The following is a 25,199-nucleotide window of genomic DNA, read 5'->3' on the forward strand; positions in this document are numbered from 1 at the left end:
CCATCTCTCCCTGGACCACGGTGAAGATCAAACAAGGCACTGTGGTTGACAACATTTCATAAATGGCAAAAGACTGAATGCATCAACCTGCACATAATTTCACCTCTTACTGGACAAGGGAAAATACCAAATGAAGACATACCGGTCCCGATCTAGTTCCTGACATGATCGTGCCGTCTCAGAGATGAGGCTCAAATCCATGCAGAGTTTCAATGCTTACATTCAGCAACTGGGACAGGAGAAAATTAACCACCCATAAAAATGACTTTATTTTAAGAAATTAGGCCAAGCAGTTCACTTCTACTGAAGTGATGTGTGAATTGTGTTGCCTAAGGTGTCCTCGGTTCTCAAGTGTTACAGATGCTGCCAGGTATCAAAGCCTTCCGACTCATTCCTAAAGAACGGGACCAACCGCAGTAACAGTGAAAGCATTGTTAGTGGAGATGGCAGTGGGTGGGAGCCTGCAGGGGAAGCTTCTAGAAGATCTCAGGAGACTGTCGCACTTTTATGTTTCAAGTAACAGAAACCAGTTCGGTCTTCCTTAAGGAAAGACAGGGAGATGATTGACAAGAAATTGGGTTGTCTCTTTAAAGTCAAGGTCAAAAATGGAGCCAAGTCTCAGGAAGCAACTGGATGCAGAAGCATGAGAGTCCTGAGAGCTCTTTGATTGTCCTTGGGATTTCTGTGTGATAGTTTCATGCATTTCCTGCTCTCTCTGGGGGGGGGGGGGCGAGTCTCTGTATGTCCCCGTTCTTTGATGCAGAGGTCGTGCCTTAATTTCCATTTATGTTTATGTGTTACAGGTCTTGCAACTAACTACTCAAAAGACCCTCACTGCCTTCGAGTCATGCCAACTCAGAGCAACCCTATAGAACAGGGTAGAACTGCCCCTGTGAGTTTAACTTGGCACTTCATTTTAATTCAAAACGTCTAGTGTTGGAAATATGTGCATCAAGTGCCTATGCTGGCTGAATTTACTGTAGTCAGTTGTTACAAAGAGATCCCAAGAACCAGCTGAATGAGTACTAGTTGTGGATTATTTTAGGCACCACCCCAAATCTGCATTAGCTTTCCGGGGCTGCTAGAATGAAGAACCACAAGCCAAGTAGTTTCTAAGAACAGATATTTATTGTTTCACAGTTCTGAAGGCTAGAAGTCTGAAATCAGGATGGTGGCTATGTTGATTATTCCTCAGGGTTCTGAGTGAGAATGTATCTCCTATCTATCCATCTCTTCATTTCTGGTGGTTCTGGGCAATCGTCGGCATCCTGAACTTGATGCTGCTTCCCTACTTTCTTCCTTTATTGTCACCAGGTGCTCTCTTTCCACCCCTCTCTGTCTTACCTCTTCTCAGATTAGGACCCAAGTGGCTCTAACAAAGGAGCTCCTGCTGACGGATAGCCTGTTGACAATGCTATTGCTGAGAAAGGTCCTGCTCACAGGTACCAAGAGGTTAGGATATTGGAGGACCCAGTTCAAGCACTGCCGGAGGGAGAGGTTTTTCCCCTGGGAAAAGGGGTAGCATTAGTTGACATGGATGAAGCTGACCCCAAAGGTGTTCATTTCAGGTTTCTGACAAAGTTGCCACTCGGACTGCTCAGCTATATTGTACCGTTGTGGCGTTTGGGGTTTTAGACTTGAATGAGGACGAGGAGGCATTCTTGCCATGCCACCGTACAAGGTTTATCTCAGAGGTATTGATCTTCCCCATCCGGGCCTGCGTTCTCCCAGCTTTTCTCTGCAGAGCAGATTACTGAGGTTCTCCCGGGGGGATGGTGACTAGGGAGTGTGTTGAGTATTGGAAAACGATGTGTATCTAGGTAATTTCCTTCTGCCCCAAACAAACAAACAAGAAATCCAAAAGTCTATCCTTGTTTTAGTCCTTAAATCTAGTGAAAACCTTTCCAGTCAAGCCAATCTCAGGACATTATACCAGCTTGTGAATTCTTGTCCGTTCACTGTAGATTGGAAGCCTCTGGAATGGAGAATACTGTTTGTTGTTTCATATTTACTCAGCCCTCTCTTCCTAGCACAGGGTCGGCACAGGCAGACTTGCTCATGTGGTTTGCTTCTCTGACAGCAGCTCAGGAAGATGGAGCCACGAGAAAGACCCAGGAGACTGAGAATGAACTGGGCGAGAATCCTTTGATGTAGTAGCTGGAAGAGGGCTTATCTGAACAATGATCCCTCCCCCATGTCCCAATATGGCCATGGTCTTATCCTTCAGGACCTGTGAATGTTCTCTTATATGGAAAAGGGGAATTTGCAGAGGTAATTAAGTTAAGGATCTTGAGATGGGAGGCTTATCCGAGATTATCCGGATTGGCTTGATGTAATCTCAATGGTCTTTATAAAAGGAGAACTTACAGTCTGAAGAGAAGGTGATGTGATGATGGAGCAGACTGGTGTGAGAGGCTTTGAAGATGGGCCAAAGCCCACACTTCACGGAATACAGACAGCCAGCCCACAGAAGCTGGACTGGATAGGAAAACACAGCGTCCCTTCTGAGACTCCAGAAGGAACTAGCCTTGTTGACACTTTGACTTTATTTAGCTCAATAAAATTAATACAACTAGAGATCACAGAGACACAGGTCAAATTCAAATGCCATATCTGTTTTGCTGGGTCAGCATAGTGTTTTGAGAAAGGAGGGGAAAAATGACACTATTCTTGAGTTCATATACTAGGATAAATGGAAAATAGTTGCTACTCGTGTTCCAATACATACATACACAGTTTTATCGCCCCACCCCCACCCCCAGTAGTTAAACCTGTCTCTGAATAGTGGAGGGCTGCAGACCAGTTGGCTCAGGACTTATTTGTCTTAGTTTCACTACACTGCCTTCAAAAACAAGACTCAATCAAGACAGTGGTTTTCAAGGGGATCTGCTGGGCAGTTAAGGTCAATGCGGAGAGGTCAACTCAGAAGGTCAAGTCAACTAGATTTTGGGTTTACAAAGGGGATAATCATATAGAGTTTTCCCAAAGGTAAAACACAACCACCAGGCCTTATTGTAAAGAAGTTTTAAGAAAATGAAACAATGCATTGGTGGGGAAATTTCCACCAAGGCTCATTCTTCAAGGGTAACAAGGGTGGTCGTGCAAGAATGTCATTGGGAAGCCGTACGTCCTCTCTCCTACCTCCCTCATCCTGCCCCTTACGACTTCTTAATGTTCCCAAAACTCAAAGAGGATTTACAAGGAAGAACGTGATTTGAGTCCCTGGAGGATGTGACGATGGAAGTACAACTTCCACAAGTATGTAGACCTTCTATTAATGGAGCGTATGTTGAATAATAATAATAACATATCTTGATATTCATGTTTAACGAAGATTTTATGATTTTATAGCAATGCTTTTTCACTTAATTGTATACATTTTGGTTTGTGATGTCTGTGCAAACACATACACACACACACACACACTCAAAGAGATCAAGGAATGCATAGACTACATTTCTGTGTAGCAAACATCAACCGAGTCAGAATTTTAGCTCCTTTCACTATAGGGGATGTGCGCCCATTAACCGCAGTCTTTTCTCCTCCCTATTGTCCCTCTGTCAAGTTCATACTTTGTTCTTCTTTAATAGGGAAAGATTTCTCTGTGCTCATTTCTCCAGATAGATTGAGAGGACTGCATATTATTAGAAAAATTAATTGTGACAAATGTCTCCGAGTATGTTAACAAAAGGGAAAAATGGGTGAGGGGTATATAGAGATTTTATATGATCTTCACACTTCTGTAAATCTAAACCTACCCAACAGTTTTGTTTTGTTTTGTTTTGTTTTTTAATTTTAACAATTTATTGGGGCTCATACAATTCTTTTCACAGTTCATATATATACATACATCAATTGTATAAAGCACATCTGTACAGTTTTTGCCCTAATCATTTTTTTCTCTTTTCTTCTTTTACATTTTATTAGGGACTCATACAACTCTTACCACAATCCATACATATACATACATCAATTGTATAAAGCACATCCATACATTCCCTGCCCCAATCATTCTCAAGGCCCAACAGTTTTTTTAAAGCCTATTAAAGTTCACTTATGCATCTGTCTGCACAACGGTGGGGGTAGTCTTATGTACTCAATAGATAAAGAAAAGTTCGTCTCCGTTCGAAGAATAGCCCTTAGTCGGTTTCACCCGTGCTGTGCCTCTGTGGGCCTAGCTAAGCGTGAACTCCTGATGCTGGTGGTGTTCATTTTGCAGATGCGGTAAAGTGACTTGCGAGTCAGGGAGACACTATAAATGGGACCCAGGCACCCTGACTTCGGGAGTCCATTCCTCTAGCTTCCTTCTTCCTGTGGTGGGGAGTGAGTACAACAGGGAGGGCATGACAAAGGCACTGGGAGGAGGGTGCAGAACTGTGCCATCGTGTTTTGTTCTGATGTGCACTGGGTCTCTGTGAGGTGCAACTGGACCACACAGACCGCCAGCAGCAAGGAGGACAGTGCTCTGGGGTGCCGTGAGGACGCTACCCACCCAGAGGGCTATTCCAGGGAAGAAACTGTGCCGGCCTCAGAGTAGCCGACTTGCTTGCTTTTCACTTTGTATGGTTGTTGGGTGTTTGTTTTTTTTACTTCCTTCATTAATATTTCATATCTGGGGCGTAGGGAAAACATTTGACATTTGTCCAAATACCAAATGCACTTTGGATTTCATTACTTACCTATCAGTGAACTCCAGCTAGGCGAGAGAGCATTTCCTCTGAAAGCAGGCACCTCGGGGTTGAGCGGATCAGAGCGCAGGACCGGTGCGCGGAGTGGGCTTGGATTCTGGCGGTTGCTCTTCAGTAAAAGCAGAGACCTGCATTTTTTGTGTGTGGGGGGGGAGGGGGGCTGCGGGGGGGGGGCTGCCCTGCAGGGGGCAGGGATCAAGGGATCAAGTAGATTTGGGAGGTTATGACTGCTTCTAGAACACCCTGCAACCTAAGGCCTAAAGAGGCATTTGTGTGTCTGGCTCTCAGCTGCCCAGAAGGCCAAGGTCAGGCTGCTGGAAGACTAAACAGACTGAGAAATGATCCGGTCGCTGACCTTGTCACCGTACAGCTTAGTAATACTCCGCGTTTCAAAACCCCTGGGCCCTGAAGCTATTTCACGCGAGAAGCCTTTCGGTGAGAGGTCTGAAGTCCTACGTGAGGGTAACCCGAAGATGCGCTTCTCCAGCTTCTCCTGTAGTTGAAAACTCTGCAGAGGTGGAGCCTGGAAGGAAAAACAAAACAAAACACCTCCGTCGAGTCCCTTGCAACTCATTCCAACCAGAAGGCTAACAGTCAATGTTAATAACAGGTGCCAATTTAATAAGTGGAATTTTCTGTATGTGATAAATCCGCAAGCAGAGTGCTCATGGAAAGGGTACAACAGCTTCTGTTTCACCAATTAGATTACGACAAGCCCCAGCGCTTTCTAGCATGAATTCATAATTTTGGAATTGGGGGAGGGGCGTTTCATGTTATCCAGAGAGAGGAATCTGAGGCTCCAAGAGAGAAAATAACTCGCTCAAGATCACACCAAAAGCTGCTATGGAGAAGCTATAAATTGAACACAACTTCCGGCCTGATCTAGCCCGCCCAGTGTTCTCTGATTTTCTCTTGCTGAAAGGAGGGAGGGCACTGGGAGGGGATTGCCGTTAGGGCCCATCAAATCAGTTCCAACTCATAGCGACCCTGAGCGCAACACTGCCTGGTCCTGCGCATCCTCGCAGCGGTCCACTGCTGCAGCCACGCCGCCAATCCATCTTGCTCAGCGTCTGCTTTCTCGCAGCCCTTCCATTTTGTCAAGCATGCTGTCCTTTTCCAAGGACTGGTCTCTTCTGATAGCATGTCCAAAGTACCCAAGAGGAGTCTTTCCATCCTTAATTCAGGGGCGCTGTGCTTTGTACAAGACAAATCTGTTGGTTCTTGTTGTCCCCACCATATTTCAAATACATTGATGCTGCATTAATCTTTCTTAATCAATGCCCAACATTCACCTACATATAAGAAAATAATATAATAAATTATTATTTTTTTAAAAATCTCTGGAATAAAGTCAATATTCTGGAACTCATTCTAGAATTCCTGTTTATACCAGTATTGGTGTAATGGATGCAAACAGACACTCAGGAGACTCTACAACTTCACAGTTTTGTGCTTGTGCCTATTATTTAAACGCTCTAAACCTTGTTTCTTGTTCTATAAAATGAAGTTAGCAATCATCCATTTGTAAAAGCTCTGGGAGGGTTGAAAGAGTTATAAATAGGACCGAGCTTATACTAGGTACTGTGTAAGTAAGCATTATCCCTACCAGGAGATGTTGTTTGGTGCCATAAAGTAGGTGCCCACCCATAGCGCCCGTATACACAATCGAACAAAACCCTGCCTTGCTCCTGCACCTTCTGAGCCCATTGTTCCCGTGCCTATTGTTGCAGCCACACTGTCTGTCCATCTCCTTGAAAGCCTTCCTCTTTCCACCACCCCTCTACTTTACCAAACATGATATCCTTCTCCAGGGAATCTCCTGACCCTCCTGGCAACATGTTCCAAGTATGTCCGATGAAGTCTTACTGTCCTTGCTTCCAAGGAGCGCTCTGACCACAGTTCTTCCAAGACAGATCCATTTGTCCTTTTAGTAGTAAATGGGACTTTCAATATGCTTCTCTAGCACCACAATTCAAAGAGTTGATTCTTCTCCAATTTTCTTTATTTAATATCCAACTTTCACATGCATATGAGGCAATTGAAAATACCATGGTTGGGCCTCAAAGTAATGTCCTTGCTTTTCAGTACTCTAAAGAGGTCCTGTGTAGCAGATTTATCTAATGCAACCTGTCTTTTGATCTCTTGACTTCTGGCTTCATGAGAATTGACTGTGGATCCAAGCAAGACAAAATGTCTGACAACGCCAACCTTTTCTCCATTTAGCATGATGCTACCTATTGGTTTGTTTGTAAAGATTTGGGTCTTCTTAGCATTGCGTTGTAATCCATACTATAGGCTGTTACAAACATGTTCCCTATTTTCAAAACACATAACTTGCCTGATAGCACACAGACAAAACACTGAGCTGGGATCTGGACTGATACCTCTGCTCTGTATCACCTGTCACATTACCTGTTAGAAACCTGAATTGTCTTCTGTCTTCCATGCTTGAGGTAAAGGTTTTTATAGAAAAACTTCCAAACCCCGGCCAGGAGATCTTCCATCCAGAAGTCTCTGTCTCTTGCCAGGACCACATCCCCTGAACACTGTGCCATGGTGCGTGATTCCTTACCTGTTTCCTGGGCTCTGCTGACTTCCAAAGGCCCCAGGACTCCCTTATCATCCTTCTTTGCCTCTGACGCAGAGTTTGACAGAGGCCAGAGTTCTGACTCCAGAAATGAAATTGTAGTTAAGTGGTTTGTGAATGTCAGTCAGTAGCCTTTCTAGCAGTAAGTGGTGCAGAGAATTCCTTCGAAGTGATAGATCTTCTTCTCCCTTGGAGAAAAGTCAATCGCAAGGAGGTTCAAATACATACTGTCAATAGCTACCATCGCCAAAGTTTGCGAATAAAAAAACAGGCTATCGAGTGCCATCTCCTCCTTACTTACTGACCATCTTGTTATCTGACATTTCACATGTAGGGCAACAGTAAAATATCTTCTTAAATCACCGTCAAGCCAGAGAAGGACCCATATAGGGAAAGAGTGCCTTCATTTTGAGCCCCAAGTCCTAGATCCCCAGTCATGGATGTGGAGGGAAAAAAGATGGGATGGTGTGACGGCCATTACCCTGTGAGCAAGTGTGTCCCACGGCATGTGGGATCCTGCCTGGGCCCCACAGCCTAGTGCCGGCCTGCCTTCTGGAGCAGAACTTTGGTTTCAGACTGGGACTGGGAGGAAGAAAGAGAGGGGCAATGATCAGATGCACATCAGCAGACACTAGCACTTCTGGGTAAGGGGGTGAATAGGCAGTGGGCCATGTGGGTGAGAGCATGAACTCCCCGCCCACCCCCCATCCCCACCCTGTGGAGTAAGGCAGGTATGCTCCAGAATGCCAATCTGGCCCAGCCCTCCTCCCCCTCTCCCCATAGGAAGCACCCATGTCAGATGTCAGCACTCATAGAAGAGCCAGAGCTGCCGGGAGGGAGCCACCCAGGGGGACCACCTCCAAAACGACTCTGGTAGCCTCAGCAGCATTTTGTCGATGACATTTTGCATCAAGCTGGGTTTTGATTTTTGCACGACTTGGTAAATTACAGATGTGCTTTATACAATGTGGGTAATTTAGAAGTGGGCATGATCTTTGAATTTCAGAAAAATAAAACACAATTCCAGTAAAGTATGCCCCAGCTATTGCCTAGGACATACATTAAAAACGATTTTTTATTTGAAATTCAAATTGACGGGAGCTATGTGTCTAATTTGGCACTCCTACCCACAACCAGAAGTAGTACATTCAGAAAACAAACGAATGCTTCTGAAAAGCGCTTTGGTGAAAAGAAGTCCAGATAAGTTTCATTGAGACATTTCCCACCCCCACCCCCGAGCCCTCCCCTCCCCCTCCGCCCATATCGGAAACCTCACCGCTCTGGCCTTGTACCCTCTGCACAGTTCAGCCTGTGGCTGCCCTCACTGTCTCCACTCTGTCTGCTGGAGGGTCTTTCTCGGCTTTGCTGATCCCCTGCTTCGGCGACCATGATGTCCTTCTCCAGGCACTGTGGGAGCTGAGCACATGTCCAAAGTACATGAGAAAAAACCTTGCCACAGTCGCAGCTCAGGGGCATGCTGGTTAGACTGCTTGCAGGATAGGGTGGTTTGTTCTCTTGGACATCCCTAGCGTATTTCGTATTCATCACCATCACCATAATGCGAATGCTTCCACCCTTCCCCTGCCTACCTTCTTCACGGGGCAGCTTCAACATGCATATCGGGTGAATGAAATTGTCGTGTCTCCTGCAAGGAACAACTTAGTCCTCAGAAGGACATCTCTGCTTCTTAATACTTTTTTAAAAAACATTTTATTAGGGACTCATACAACTCTTATCACAATTCATACATATACATACATCAATTGTATAAAGCACATCTGTGCATTCTTTTCCCTAAACATTTTCAAAGCATTTGCTCTCCACTTAAGCCCTTTGCATCAAGTCCTCTTTTTTCCCCTCCCTCCCCGCTCCCCCCTCCCTCAGGAGCCCTTGATAATTTGTAAATTATTATTTTGTCATATCTTGACCTATCCAGCGTCTACTGCTTCGTAATACCTGACAGAGGTCTTGTGCAGCAGTGGCCCGATACCACAGGCCATGAGATTTCTTCACTGCTGATTCCATGGGTAGTTTGTGGAGCCAAGTAAAATGAAATCCTTGATAACTTCAACCTTTTCTCCATTTATCATGATGTGGCTTATGGGACCAGTTATGTGGCTTTTTGTTTCTTTATGTTGAGGTGCAATCTACATCGACAGCTGTCGTCTTTGGTGTTCATTAATCGGTGTTTCAGGTCTTCTTCACTGTCATCTTCATAATGCAGCTCTCTAGTCTGGACTACTAGGTTAGCAGTTTGAAACCACCAGCAGCTCTGTGGGAGAACGATTGGGATTGTAAAGAGTTACAGTCTTGGAAACTCACGGGCAGTTCTCCTATGAGTCCCCGTTGACCTGTCAGCAGTGAGTCTGGATGATTGAGCTCAACTTCTACCTGGGGCTCCCACATCCTCCTTGACCTCGCCTCAATCTGTGCTTCAAACAGGAGGCAGAATGACCTTCTTAAAAAATACACGTGACCCTGACATGGCCTCATTCAGAAGACTTCAACGACTTCTTACTTCTCTTAGACTGCAGATTTGGAAAGCTTCAGCATGAACTTCAAGGCTAACATTCGATTTGGGTGATGATCACTTCTCTGGTTTCATCACTCACCACGCTCCTCCTCTGCCCCTCTTTTGCCTTTTAGTATTTGCTTTGAGATCTGCGGCTCCTATGGAACACAGGAGATTTACCCTGGCCACCGTCTTCTTCTCTGGACTCCAACGTTCTTCTCTCCTACTCTCTACCTACGTGAAACTGGACCTCCTCAGCCCCACTCTTCCTGATTACTGCAGAGATCATTTTCCTGTTATCATTCCCAGAGTCCCCGGTATGTTTCCTCATATTCATAAGGATTTATAATTATGTTATTTCCTTGCTTGTATATTTTCCTATCTCTTCCATTAATCTGAAAATGTCATAAGCATTGGAACCAGCCTTGGCGGTCATATAGGTTAGATTTTGGCCTACTAACTATGGGGTTGGCGGTTCAAACCTGCCAGCTTCACTTGGGATAAAGATGTCTGTTTCCATAAGGATTTACAGTCTTGACAACCCTCACTGGGTCATTATGAGTCAGAATCAACTCAATGGCAGTAGGTTTTGTTGGGCTAGTCCTTCCAAGACCTAGAAGAGGACCTGGTAGAACTTGTTGCTAATGCGGTCTCGTGCGTTCTGACTCCTACGGACCCTGTGGGCCACAGAGTGAAATACTGCCCATCCAGTCCTCCGCCCTCTTCATCATCATTTCTGTGAGTCCACTGTTGCAGCCATGGTGTCAGTCCATTCTGTTGATACGTTTCCTCTTCTGTGGACCCTCTTTTTTTCCAAGCGTGATGCCCTGCTCCAGAGACTGGTCTATCCTGAAAACATGCCCGAAATGTGTGAGAAGACGTCTTACATGTTGTTAAAGTGCTTTACGTATATTCGCTCCCTTAAGCCTTTGGTGCTTCACTCTTTTTCTCAGACTACCCAGTCCCTATTCCTTTTGCCCCTTGACCCCATAGACTGGAATTCCTGGGAAGGAAATTCAATCGAGGCCTTTTCCTGGTGATTCTTATATCCGTGTTAATATCCACCGAATATTACTATTTTCTCAGGGCTTATTATTTTACTCTCTCCTTTTAAGTTCTTGCCTTGAATATTTTTTCCCTGATGTTCTAGGTGAAAAGAGATTGAAGAAATAAATTATGTACAATTTAAAGTCAGGAAGCTAACTGAATTACATTGGCAGGTAGTAATTTGGGGGTAAAAAAAAGAACTCTTATCTCTGAAATGGGCAAAATGCTTTGTTGTAATGGTCTCAAACTTCACTAAGAAAAAAATAAATGAAGTTTATGTGAAATAGTGGGTTCTTTGGCCACAGACTTAATATAGAAGTCAATAGTCCTAAGAATGTAGTAAGAAAGGGTACTGATCGGGCCATTTAGATATAGTCATCAAAACATAGTAGGTGCCAGGTGCTCTGGACACAATTAGACTGACAAACTCTACTTACCGTCTTTGGCTAGAGTCCATCCAGTGGCACCTTGGAAGAAATGCTGGAGATCTATTTCTGACAATCCAGCCAATGAAAACTCTATGAAACAAAGCTTTACTCTGACACATAAGGGGTTGTAGCAAATTCAGTGGCAGCCGGGGGTGTGGTGGTGGTGAAGGCGTGTGCCTTTGAAGAGCTCCCATTTGAATGTGCTGCCTGCATTCACTTGATGTCTTGAGTCAAGGCTCATTATACCCTTCTTGTATAACCACACTTTGAAAATGTTCTTAACACAGGAGAAAAGTGATCAGCCGCTGAAGATATGGGTGCTATAGTGTGGAAAAGAAACCAGATGATGCCCATTTACCAGAAATAAGAGGGTCTGAGATCTTCAAAGTTTATCTTTAAACAAGCAAGCCATCTAAGTGAGCTATCAACTGAGGCCAAACAGTAGAAGCACACCAGCCTTTGTGATCCAAGGATTATAAATAATAAAATCCAAACATGAAGGAGGCAATGGTATCAGAGTTTAAATTGTGAACACTCAGTTAGCAGAAGGCTACGAGGGACAGTGGAACCCCAAAATCCATTTTTAGGGTCCGCACATGGATTAAAGCTCCAGGGAATGCTTTCTGAACATAGTTCAGGGATGTGAGTAGCCTGGCTATCAGGCAGAGAGCATTGTAAAGTTAACTGAGGCAGATGTAGTTAGGTTACAGTGTAATGCCTTATCATTTGATCTCCCTTTCGACCCATTCTAAAGTTGATTCAGTTTTTCAAATTTTCTGATTTCTTGTGATTGTTTTTCTCTCTTCTATCAAGCCATCGTTGCTATCCTTGCTTTGTTTTTGTTTGTTTTATTCCTTTGCTTCCGGCCTATGTTTGCATGCTTTTCTGTTAAGAAATCCAAGAGGTGTAGATCTATAGAGACAGCAATGGAGCTGATGATTGCATAGGGGCATGGCAGGAAAGGATGGAGGAAAATGGGGAGCTAACAACGAGTACAAGAAGAAAATGTTTTGTAATTGATTGTGGTGGTGATTGCATGAATTATCTTAATATCATCGAATGATTAAATGGTATGATATGTGAAGGATATGCCAGTAAAATTTTTAAAGATTATGTTGATCAGTACTGTGAAATAATTTGTCTGGAGAGTTAAATGAACTATTAAACTGAGACTGCAAATGGGAACCATACCTACTTTATTTATTTAAATGGTAGCCATGCAGAGAAAAGATTAAACTTGTTTTGCATAACTCCCAGAGACAAAACTGGGTTGGAATTTCAAGGAGAGAAATTTGGGATCAGTTTGGAGCAATTTAATTCAATTATTCCATGAAACCCATCAGCAACTACCATCCAATTTATTCCTACTTTCCATTGGAAACCCCTAGATCGGGTTTTTAAGGCTGTAAATCTGCATGGAAGAAGAGAGGCTCAACTTTCATGGATCTGCTGTAATGCTTACCCAACTTCCTAAGTGCCACAGGTTTACCCAGACTGAGACAACATTCCTTCATCCACAGGACCACTGCTTTATTATAGCAATCACTGGAGTTGCATATAAATGTAGAGTGTAAACAGCATAATATTGTTAGCCGGCAGAAGCAGGCAAAAGGGGGAAAGAAGGTATCCCTGTAAGGAATTCTACATAAAAGGGAGGTGGAGGCACACTGCCCCCGTGCCTCTCTGGGGAAGAAAGGTGAAGAGCAAACAGAACCTTTCCCGATCAATGAAGAACATGGAGCGAGTGAAAGGTGGCAGGCTGGGAAAGAAGGTGTCTGCAGTATCCCCACAATGGCTGGACTGACCCTCCATTTCAGGGGCTTCATGAATCTGACAGTGAAGGAGCACATTTACTGGAAAGTGGAGGTGTCTCTAGAAAACCAGCCAATAACAGAAGAGTCATTGGGAATCCGGCCAAAGGCGGAAGGTTCTTCATCGTTAGCTGGGTTGAAAACAGAGCTCCTTAGTCTACTCTAGCTGTGGATTAGCGGGGGCCTGCTGGTGTTCTACACCAAAGTCTCCCCTCAATAGACTCACTTGCTTGTGGGGGAAGGAAGGGCCCTCACAACTAAACACAGGTTCAATAAGCGCAATGGTACGGTTGATATATATAAAGATTATAGTGAAGCCACAGAGAGCATGAGCGATAAAAGAAAGATGGAAATAATGGAGTCAGACACATTTCATAGTAGCATGCTCACCTCAGCCCTGCTTGGTGGTCCACGTGGAAATAGGGGAAGGGGAAGGAGGACAACAGGGGAGTCAACGAGAGGCCAAGAAGGGAGCCTGAGAGAGAGCCCTTTATTGTTAACCCAGGCCTATATACATTTGGGGGGAGTGCAAGCCCACTAATTACAGCTAAAGACATACATCACAGGAAGGGGTTCCACTATAGGTTATGCAACAATGAGAGGGGGACAATCTAGGGATATACATGCAATAGGAAGAGGATGGATTGGGGGTATACATGTGACAAGATGGGCAGATCCTAGATTCAGGATGGCAGCCTAACTTTGGATCTCACTGAGCCGGTTTGACCTGTTCTCTGGGTCTCCATAGAAACCATTATCAGTAGGGTGTAAACCCCACCTACATGGATCAAGCTAATGGTCACAAGACTTTAGGGTGAAGTAGTCCATTGTCTTTAACAGCAGGGAGTGGGGCCTACCTGTGGGACCAGGCAGTAGCCTGGCAACTGACTGCCTTCAGGGAGGATGTCTCTAGGCATCTGACCTCCCCCCATATGCTGGCAAAAAACCCCTAATGCTTGGCATGTCTTTGGGGGAGACAAACTGGGGAAAAGTCTCTTTATAATCCACACACGTTCTATTCAACCTTTCCTCTGACACTCCTTGACTGCTGCCCCTCGTCTTAATTCATGCTTGGGAGCGGGACACGGGCTGAAAGAAGAAAGGCTCAAACCTTGAGTCACCTCCTGGTACCATTATAGACTTTACTGGTAGCTCTCTTCAAACAAATGTGTCTGGAGCATTGAGTTTTGTATATTGTTGCTTTAAACTTATTTATTTATTTTACTTCAAGAAAACAGCTAGTTGATTGACAAGATGTTTCACTGCATGGTAGAGATAATTCAAGGCAAATTAGGGTGGAAATAGTTGGTGATGCTGTCAAAGCCCGCCTGTGTGATCTCAGGCCTCAGTGTTCTTATCTTGAAAATGGTGACATGGAACCAACTGTCCTCCATTTCTCTCCCAATACCATGATTCTATTTTACTTTCACTTTGCTGTTATGTCTTTGGACAAATAATATATCTGTTTTTAAAAGACAGGAAGATGGTTATTATGAGAGACCTACGAATTTACTAAATACTGAACTTGATAATTTTACTCTGGTTGGGGGGTGGGGGGAAGTCATTTGGACAAGAGTAAATCCTGTTATTCATATGCTGGAAAATACATTAGCTCTAGGGCTTAACTAGATTTCAAATGTTATAAGGAGGACTTCCTGTTGAGTCTAAGCTGCAGCCAAATGAGATATGCTAAGGAGGTTCAGAAAATAAATCAACTTTAATATAGACTGCAGTCAGAGAGCAATGGGCATAAATCAAGACAGTGATGACTTCGGAAAATGACCAAGTTTCAGCGAAGCAGTGTTTGACAGTTTTGGGGGAAAAAAGAGAAACCACTAAAATCAAACAAAATTCTTTTTTCCCCACTTCACAAATCCATCAACAGTTTTTATTTATTTTATTTATTATTTCTAATTTTTATTTATTATTTCTAATTTTTATTTATTATTTCTAATTATAGTATAATTTCTAATTACAGAGTAAGCTCCCTTTCCACTGAACAATTTATACACATTTTATTTTGTGACATTGGTTGTAATCAATTGTAATTGTAACTAATTGATTATAATGTACTAGCATTCTTGCCCTATCTTGATGGGTTTCCTGTTTCCATTCATCTTTTGTTCCCTCCCTTTCCTGCCTTTGAAGCTTTTTTTTTTACCTTCCTGAGCTTTGTTTTGGGGCAAATGCAGCCCTCTGGGCTTTGTTTAGTATTGTGGATTGTTCTGTTCTGAAGAGCATGTTCCTCCCTGGTATTATTGGGAGAAAGACGGGATTCCTGCTCCTGTAAACAGTTACGTTCTTGGAAACCAACAAGGGTAGTTCTACCATGCTTGATAGGGTCGCTATGAGTTGGCATCGACTAGATGAGAATGAGTTAGTGGGGTTATCTTTTACTTTATAAACCTTTATGTTGACCCAGAGTGGATTTCCTAGTGTGGGTTCAATTCCGGGTTGAAGGTGTGTGTGGTCTTTTAATTTTTTTTATGATTTTGAATTTTGTTTTACTTAAAAAAAAAATCCTCTCTGTCCAGAACCTTCTATTGTGGCCTTACTCACAGCGTTTGGTAGTGGGAATAGCCTGGCACCATCTAGTACTTCTGGCGGTGGATAGTGGGCGCTATGGTTCGTGTCCCCAGTGCTTTGGACTAATTGTTCCTTTGAGTCCTTGATTTCCTTCGCTCTTGTTCTCTCTGAATGAGGAATGCCCAAGAGTTGCATCTTAGGTTAGCTAAGCAGAATTCTTATTGATATATGTATTTTTCTTATTGATATTTTTAAATGAATAATGAGCACAGACTGTAGTCACAGAAACGTTTAAAAATATACTTCTAATCATGGTGCCGCAGGTATTATGAAAATACATACATATGTGTCATGTACAAATCGTTAAAGAACATAGAAAAACCCAACATGGGTTTTGGTAGATGAGAATTGTTTCTTCAGTCTTTAAATGGGTTACCAAATGGAGTTAAAAAGAGTTAGCATCTTCAAAAGCATTGACGTCATGAAGCGTTTTTAGTAGGTACACGTTTGTAAGAAATAATAGATTTGGGAGAATATACAGCCAAGTGATAAAGCAAATAGAGAGGGTGCCCGGGAAATACAGCTATTGTCTCCTAACTGCCAACTGTTTATAAGAGAGCCATTTGTCTGAAAAGTTAATTTGCAAGTGAGTTAAATGCAGCCTGTTCAGTTGCCTAAAGTGCTGCCATTTAGACTTCAAGTTTCCCGTCCCACCAAGCATTTCAATCCAGATGGCACGGCGACAAACGATAGGTCTCACTGCCTGGGAGGAGAGTGCTGCAAGAGGCTGGAAGCTCTTGTTCAAATTTATTGCAGTGGTGACATATGTAAAGACTAATCATTCAGGAAAAAACAGCACTGGTTTCGCAACTAAATATCCACAGACCCCAATGAACAGGTCTTGCCTCGGTTTTTCATTGAACTCTGAGCATCGCAGCCCCACACATACCAGTAGCCCCCCAAGACCTCTTTACTTCTACTTAGAAGGAATAATTAAGATGTGGGGCATTCGGTCTGGAAAGTCTGAGAAATTACACTGTTGCCCAATTTACCACATCTCCCCGCCTCCATTTCCACCCTTGCTGGTCAACAGGTTCTGGGTCAGAAAATCACAGGCCATGGGGGACTGATGCTACCACCTCTATGGATCATCAAGAAATTGGACAACCTCAGCAGGGGAGTCTCAGGTGCCCCACTTTCCTGCCGGTACTGTATATTACCTGATCTGTACCACTGCGACACTGAAGCAATAGCGGCCCTGGTTTGGCGGGCCACACCATCTAATAGGAGGTTATGTTGCATGTAGTACTCTCATCGATCCATTGAGCTGCCTTTTCCTAAGTCTAAGCTTTCTTAGATGTGAAGTCAAAGCATTGTTCCAGAAGAACTCGACATCTCTAACAATAGGAAACACCGTCTAGTCCATGAATGCAGGTTGAATAAAACTTGCAGAACTCAGACCCAGAAACATAGGGCTGAGTAATGACAGAATCCTTGTCTGAGGATTCTTGACTCCTGGACCCCTCGCTCAAGCCAGAACATGTGGGATCTTATGGCCCAGAGGTGGTGGCTTGCCACCTGCACATGTTGTACACATACGACTTTCTGGATGTCGTGCTTCACAAGGCCAGGGTAGGCATGAGACTCGGTTTCAATAAGAGAGCATTTGATTCAAGCCCTTTTTAAAAGAAAACGCGTGTACTTGGGTAATGGAGAAATAATTAGCTTTAAGGGAGAAAGGGGCTACTAGTTAATTCATTTCTCTAACTCACCATAGAATCTATATTCTGAAATATAAATATTCTGAAAGTAAACTTCTTTGTAAGTTGTGTTTTATTAACCTACTTTTATTTAAAATCAGCTAGAATATATTGACTTTGAAATACATTTGTGGTACACTTGCTATTGCAGAAATAGGCTATTTATTGCAATTGTCTTTTTGAGATAATTAAACATTTCTATCATTAAATACATATACATATGTACCCATGCAAATACATGTTTTCCTCTCAATAGGTAATAAAATCATTTGTTTATTTGAGACTTCTCCAACATGTTCTTTTCCAAAATCAAGTCCCAGCTCCATGAAGGTATATCTTTTCTGAGTATTGAGCCTGGCTGTGTCTTTAGACATCCAGTCCTGAAGAGTTTAGTTCTATCTAGCTTCATTTAAATGAGACAGTAATTAAAAATGGTTTACTCTAATAGTTATTCTCAGAAGATCAGTATAAAAAAATCCTAAACTATAGGAAGTGATAAGAAAGGAATTCCACTTTCTGAATTTTACTAGAAATGTTCCAGCGGCTATAGCTGCCTCCCTCCCCCTCTTCATGATACAACCCAAACTTACTGCCATCGTGCCGATGCCCACGCACAGGGGACAGTAGAGGACTGCTCCAGTGGGTTTTCCGGGACTGTACCTGTTTACGGGAGCAGCTTTCTCCCAGAGGCTGCTGACCTTGCTGAGTGAAGCCCAGTGTGTAGCCACAGGCCACCTGGGCTCTATCCCCTCTGTGGTAGGCCTAACATATTGGAAAGTCTTTAATCCCTGTAGACATTGTGAACTTGATGGGGGTAAAGAGGGGTGGAGATAAAGGAATAAAGGAGCCACGGCCTTCAGAATTTGAAAGTGTACTTAACAATTTTTTTTCTTCACTGAACTATATTAATCATCTAACATATAACACTTGTGTTTAACTGTTCCATGGAATATTTCTAAGTACTCATTTCCATGTATATTTGAAAGAGGAAAACAGCCAGGCATGAAATTATTGATACCTTGCTTAAAGGATTTGAGAAGTCTCTTGGATGTTGGATATTACCTTGCCTTTTAAGTAAAAATCACTGCCTTAAATTTGATGCATGGACGGGGTTCTTATTTCCAGAAACATATTAATATATGACGCAGTTTCAATATCAGAGCATTTTATTCAGGCTCTTACACAAACAAGCTCTTCTACTTAGGTAACAAAGGAATATAGTGCTTTAAGTCCGGGAGGAGCTGCTGGTTAATTCAGTTTCCTAACCCATCACAGAATCTATGCTGTACCAAGAGTACAGTAAACTGTCTAGTAAGCTGAGCTTTATTAGCCTTGTTTTTGTTAATATCAAATAAAATACATTCCATCAGAAGGTGGTCATTATCACTTTCAGCCACAGAACCCCTGCACTGTCAGTCAGAGCTATGGAAAACTAACAAAGGAAAACCACTCTCTCACTTTTGCGGATCTACAGTGAAGAAGCTGTTAAAATGCAGACAAGTGGTTTAATAGTGCCTCTGTGCTTTGGTTTTCTCGGTGGCATAAAGAAGAATTGCGTGTGCTGATTCATTTTGGTCATAACATCTACAAGGATTGCCTGTGTACTCTGACTGCTCGCTGGCCTTTATATCCAGACAGGCGAATAGAACAAATCTTGTACTTTAGATGTTTACATCTTTCTTTGACTTTGAAATACAGTTTTTGGTACAATTGCTATTGCAGAAGTAGGCCATTTACAGCAATTGGCTTTTTGAGATAATGAAAATGTTCTATCATTAAATATATATACATATGTGCCCATGCAGATACATGTTTTCCTCTCAATAGGTAATAAAATCATTTGTTTATTTGAGACTTCTCCAAACATGTTTTTTTCTCCCAAATCAAATCTAAGCTCAAACAGCTAAAGGGTAACTTGGAAATAAACGCCACCCACAATTCAGACACTTTTGGCAAAGTATTCCATGGGTTACTATTTGAGAGAGAGAAAAAAAAAGGTGCACTTAAAAAAAAAAAAAGGTGTACTCCCACAGACACTCTGCATTCCTGCTTCCAGCAAAGCAACGTTTGGATGGCACACCAAGTGGCCCTGATGCTCTGCAGAAGTGACAGTCCTCTTCCCCCACCGCACCTGTCATACCGCACACCTCACAGCTCTGGAGGAAGACTGCTTTCCAGCAAGCAAAAAATGAAGCAAGACTGGGCTGACTTTATGCTGGACGGGGAAGCAAATAATGAAAGCACATTAGGAGCTTGGCAACCCAAAGCATTTGAACTGTTATGGACATTGACCTGGTCGACGAGGACTGAAATAAGCCCGCTCCCCAACTCCACAATCACATTAAGCTTCAGCAAGTTGCTTTTTGGCACGAGGGACACATTGTAAGTCAGAATTCTCTGGTTCTTTAAGCAGAAGCGTATTTGTTACTTTTAAGAATTAAAATGTCAGGGTTGAAAGCATACCAGTCTGTGTGTGATCCAAGAGTTGTAAATTATAAGACCCAAATTCAAAGGAGGGGACAGTATCAGAGCTTAAACTGTGAATGCTCTGTTTGCAGAAGGCTATGGATGACAGCGGAAGCCCCCAATCCACTTGCAGGGTCCCTGTATGGATGAAGTCTCCGGTAAATACCTCCTGACCGCAGGCCAGGGAAATGCATAGCCTTGCAGTCGTACAAAGAGCATTTAAAGTCAATTACGACAGGTGTAATTAGGTTAAAATTCAGTCCTCTTTCCTTGGATCTTCCATTTTTCATATTTCCTGTGTTCTCTTTGAAAGAGGGTTTCTGTGTTTTGTCTATTCATTATTGTTGGGTTTTGTGTGTGTGCATCTTTGTTTACTTTGTCTGATTTTGTTTTGCTCTTTATGAGTTTCTATATATGACATCAGGATGGGTAGATCTATAGAGACAGCTAACTGCATAGGGGCATGGCCAGGGAGTGTGGGGGGAAGTGGGGAACTAACTATGAATATGAGGGGAAAATATTCTTAAATCTATTCTGGTGATGATGACACAAATCTTAATATGATTGAATGGTTAAATTGTATGATACATGAAGTATAAGCCAATGAAACTGTTTTAAAAAAGTCAGAGTTGATCATTTGTCTTCTACTTTGATTTTTTGGTACTTTTTTATTGTTCACATTTTAAATACACTTTTATCTTTTATAGCAGTTTCATGTGTACAAAAGCTTGCACAAAAAGTGCAGAGTTCCCATATGTCCCTTCACTCGGCTACACAGCTCTTAGGAACATCTTCCATTAGAGTAGTGCACTTGTTATGATCGATGAACCAATGTGGATGTGATGCATACTTTATATTAGGGTTCATTCTTCATGTTGATAGCGCGATGGTTTTTGATAAATATATAATGTAATATATCCACTATTATATTATGCAAAATAAGATCGTTTTCCTGAAATATCCTCTGAGTCATTTACTTTCACACTGTCCACACCCTGGAGCCCTGGAACCGTTGTCCTTTTGTACTCTCTCTATAGGCTTGCCTTTTCCAGACTACATCCTTCATTAGAATCATGTAATAAAGCTGGAATCATGCTGTGTGAGTCTGGGTATTTTAAAGAAACAAATCCACAGAAACTCATATGTATAAGAGAGAGTTTTATAGAAAGGTTCAGTGCACATCAAGAAAACATCCCAACCCAGTACTGCCCAAGCCCACAAGTCCAACATTAGCCCATATGTCCGACACCAATCCACAAAGTCCTCCTCCATCTCACAAAACACACACTATGACGCCGACTGCAGGAGGAAGGCCGAGTCAGTGAATGTGTAAACATCTCAGCACTGGCAGGGGTCTCCACACGGCTGCTCCAGCACCCGGGGATATATCACAGTAGGTCCATGTGGCTTCTGCTTGGGGATGTTTTGCAGGAAGTGAGCCTTGCCAGCTGAAGCAGGGAACTGGCTAAGACAGCTGCACCTGGGGTTCGACCATCAGAGAGCAAGAGACCCGAGAACTCGAAAGGCGAGGCTCACTGAACCATTTATCCCTCCGCTCTTCAATTAACCCCACATGTGTTTATCGGCCAGGTTGGCACAATAAACTTTAACTATTTCACATACAGTATGTAATGTTTTTGGACTGATATAGTAATATGCATTTATTTGTATCACAGAATAATATTTCCATGTATGGATGCACTACAATTGATCCATTCATCTACTAAAGGACAAATTGATTGACTCAAACTTTGATCGATTTTAAATAAAATTGCCTTAGACATCTGTGTGCAGAGCTGTGCTGGATAGTGCCATTGTTCTGTGAGCTGTATTGTGCCACTATATGTATGTTATGTTTTGTGTCACAGCTTTGAAAAATCCTGTGTAACTGTCCAATTGCCTTTCCTTCAGCCCTAAGCACTGGCTTGAGTGCTTACAAAAGGAGGAAAAGTAACAGCAAATTTGACTTCAATGCTTTCGTAGCACAAGGGATAGATTCAAACAGGTTTAAAAAATCTGTGTGCAGGTATTTTGGTGGACATGTGTTTCATTTGAATAAATACCAGGAAGCGTGATGGATTTATGATAAATTTTTGTTTACATTTTTAAGAAAGACTGTACCATATTTACACAAACAATGGATGAGATCTCTTGTTACTCCACATCCTTGTCAATATGCCTTCTGTATAATCAGCTTTGATGAGGTGCCTGATCAGTCCTTTTGCCCATTTTTCAATGGGATCATTTTTGTTTTAACTGCTGACTTTTAAGACTTCTTTACATATTCTGTAAAGTTCCTTATCAGATACATATTTTGAAAATAACTTCTAGTCTATGACATGTCTTTATTATTTTAGCAGTGGTTTTCACATAGCAGATATTTTAAATTTTAATAAATTCTAATTTATCCAATTTTTTTTGCTTTTATACACTATGCTTTTAGTGCTGTATCCAAGAACCCATTTTTAAACCCATGGTCACCTAGATTTCTCCTATATTCTCAAAGTTACATGGTTTTATATTTAACACTCAGATTTGCAATTTAATTTCATATACCTTTTTTGGTGAAAAATAATGCAAGAGAGTGGGTTTTTCTTGAAGACGTCCAGGTGTACCAGCCCCACTCTTTGCAAAGCCGTCCTTGTCCATGGAGTTTCCACCGCTCCTTCGTCAAATACCAGTTGCCTATATTTGTGTGCATCTGTTTCTGGGCTTTCCACTCAGTTCCATCGATCTCTCTGTTCTTCAGTAATTACCATACTGTCTGGATCACTGAAGCTTTATAGTCTTTACAATATAATTGTTGGATATTCTGCATCTTCTGCTTTTCCATATAAAATTTAGGATCGGTTTGTTGATATCCATGGAACATTGATATAGTATTAACCTATAGATCATGTTGCCATTTTGATTTTAATACAGACATTTTTGTCCATGATAATTTTGTGGCATTTTAGGTAAGCAGAAGTGTCAGCATGTAATTTTGTCCACATTTGGTTATCAGAAGAATATTTTGGAGGTCAAGTTCATTTGCTCATAAGCGTAAGTTGCAAGTACTATTTGCAAGACGTCTATAAACTGTGTTTCAGAAATCCATCGGGACAGTGCTACTCTCTCCTCTGGAGTCACCGTGAATCAGGTTTGACTTGGTGGCAGTGACGTCTTGAGCTTTGAGTGAGGGCTTACCTGGTACTTGCTGAAAGTGAACAAGCATTTGAATTGACCCTTTGTCATTATGAACTAGTCTTCTGTCTGCCATGTAATGTTCCTTCTTCTGAATTCTACCTCATCCGCTATTAATATAGTCATTCCAGCGTTATGATTAATGCTTGCAAAGTGTATCATTTTCTCTGATGTCAGTAGAAAGTGCGTTTTATCTCGGAGCCTGTAATTGACACGCACTTTTCAAGAAATCCACTCCAATACATCTTGCCTATCAATTGGGATACTCAGAACCTTTGTATTTAAGACTTTAAAAATATTCTTGTGTTTACATGATCCCGCTTTGTCCCACTTCTGCTTTGTTCTTTCTCCCTTCTTCTGGTTCTGTTTTGGGCTACGTTTTGGGAGAGACCCCTCATGGCAGAGCGGTTACGCACTGGACTGCTAACTGCAAGGTCAGTAGTTTGGAACCATGAGCAACAAGGCAGGAGAAAGAGGTGGCTTTCTACTTTTGTAAAGAGGGACTGTCTTGGAAGCCCACAAGGGGCGGTTCTACCCCGTCTTATAGCGTCCTGAAGAAGAAAGGGCATTTTGTGGTTGTTTTATCTCCACTATCAGTTTATCACTTGTCTGTCAGTTTGTCATTCTGCAGTGACTTATGTGTGGCTGCGATGCTGGAAGGCACGTCACTGGTATTTCAAACGCCAGCAGGGTTACCCAATGGGAGTCGTTTTCTGCGGAGCTTCTGAACTAAGAACAGATAGGTAAGAAGGACGCGGCTGCTGGCTGTGGGGAAGTAGCTGCTCAAAGCTTTATGCATGGCTTGAAAACATGGTCAGCTACGGAAGGCCTCATAAATGGAAGCAAAGCGTCATCAGACCTAGTGCCAGACGAAGGGCCCTGTGGCCAGAGGGCGTTGGAGATGTGACCGAGGGGGAGCAGCTTCTCAGTGGAGCTGCCCCTGGTGCAGGGAAGACCTGGCCCTAGAGAAGGACACCACGCTTGGTAAAGTAGAGGGGCAGCAAAATAGAGCAAGGCTGTCGATGGGATGGTGTTACACAGCGTCTGCCACCATGGCCTCAGGCATGGGACTGCGTGTGAGGATGGGTGTGTGGTGAGGATGGGTGTGTGGTGAGGATGGTGTGCGGTGAGGATGGGTGTGTGGTGAGGATGGTGTGTGGTGAGGATGGTGTGTGGTGAGGATGGTGTGTGGTGAGGATGGTGTGTGGTGAGGATGGTGTGTGGTGAGGATGGTGTGTGGTGAGGATGGTGTGTGGTGAGGATGGTGTGTGGTGAGGATGGTGTGTGGTGAGGATGGTGTGTGGTGAGGATGGTGTGTGGTGAGGATGGTGTGTGGTGAGGATGGGTGTGTGGTGAGGATGGTGTGTGTGGTGAGGATGGGTGTGTGGTGAGGATGGGTGTGTGGTGAGGATGGGTGTGTGGTGAGGATGGGTGTGTGGTGAGGATGGTGTGTGGTGAGGATGGTGTGTGGTGAGGATGGTGTGTGGTGAGGATGGTGTGTGGTGAGGATGGTGTGTGGTGAGGATGGGTGTGTGGTGAGGATGGGTGTGTGGTGAGGATGGGTGTGTGGTGAGGATGGGTGTGTGGTGAGGATGGTGTGTGGTGAGGATGGTGTGTGGTGAGGATGGTGTGTGGTGAGGATGGGTGTGTGGTGAGGATGGTGTGTGGTGAGGATGGTGTGTGGTGAGGATGGTGTGTGTTGAGGATGGTGTGTGTTGAGGATGGTGTGTGGTGAGGATGGTGTGTGGTGAGGATGGGTGTGTGGTGAGGATGGTGTGTGGTGAGGATGGTGTGTGGTGAGGATGGTGTGTGGTGAGGATGGTGTGTGGTGAGGATGGGTGTGTGGTGAGGATGGTGTGTGGTGAGGATGGTGTGTGGTGAGGATGGTGTGTGGTGAGGATGGGTGTGTGGTGAGGATGGTGTGTGGTGAGGATGGGTGTGTGGTGAGGATGGGCGGTGCAGACCGCAGGGTTTCCTTCTCTTGTGCAGTCGCTGGGGATTGGAGCCTACTTGCTGGCCCCTAACAGCAACAAAGGCAACCTCACTTTATTTCAAGTGTGTGTAGACACTTAATCCAGTCTAGTAGTTGCTCTCAGCTTATCAGAATCTGCCTCATGTAATAGGTCACATAAAGATGAACGTACCGGACAATAATATATTTCCAGTTTCTTCAGTCTTTTCTTTCATACTA

This window comes from Tenrec ecaudatus, chromosome 4 (assembly GCF_050624435.1).
Source record: "Tenrec ecaudatus isolate mTenEca1 chromosome 4, mTenEca1.hap1, whole genome shotgun sequence".
In the NCBI taxonomy this organism is placed as follows: Eukaryota; Metazoa; Chordata; class Mammalia; order Afrosoricida; family Tenrecidae; genus Tenrec; species Tenrec ecaudatus.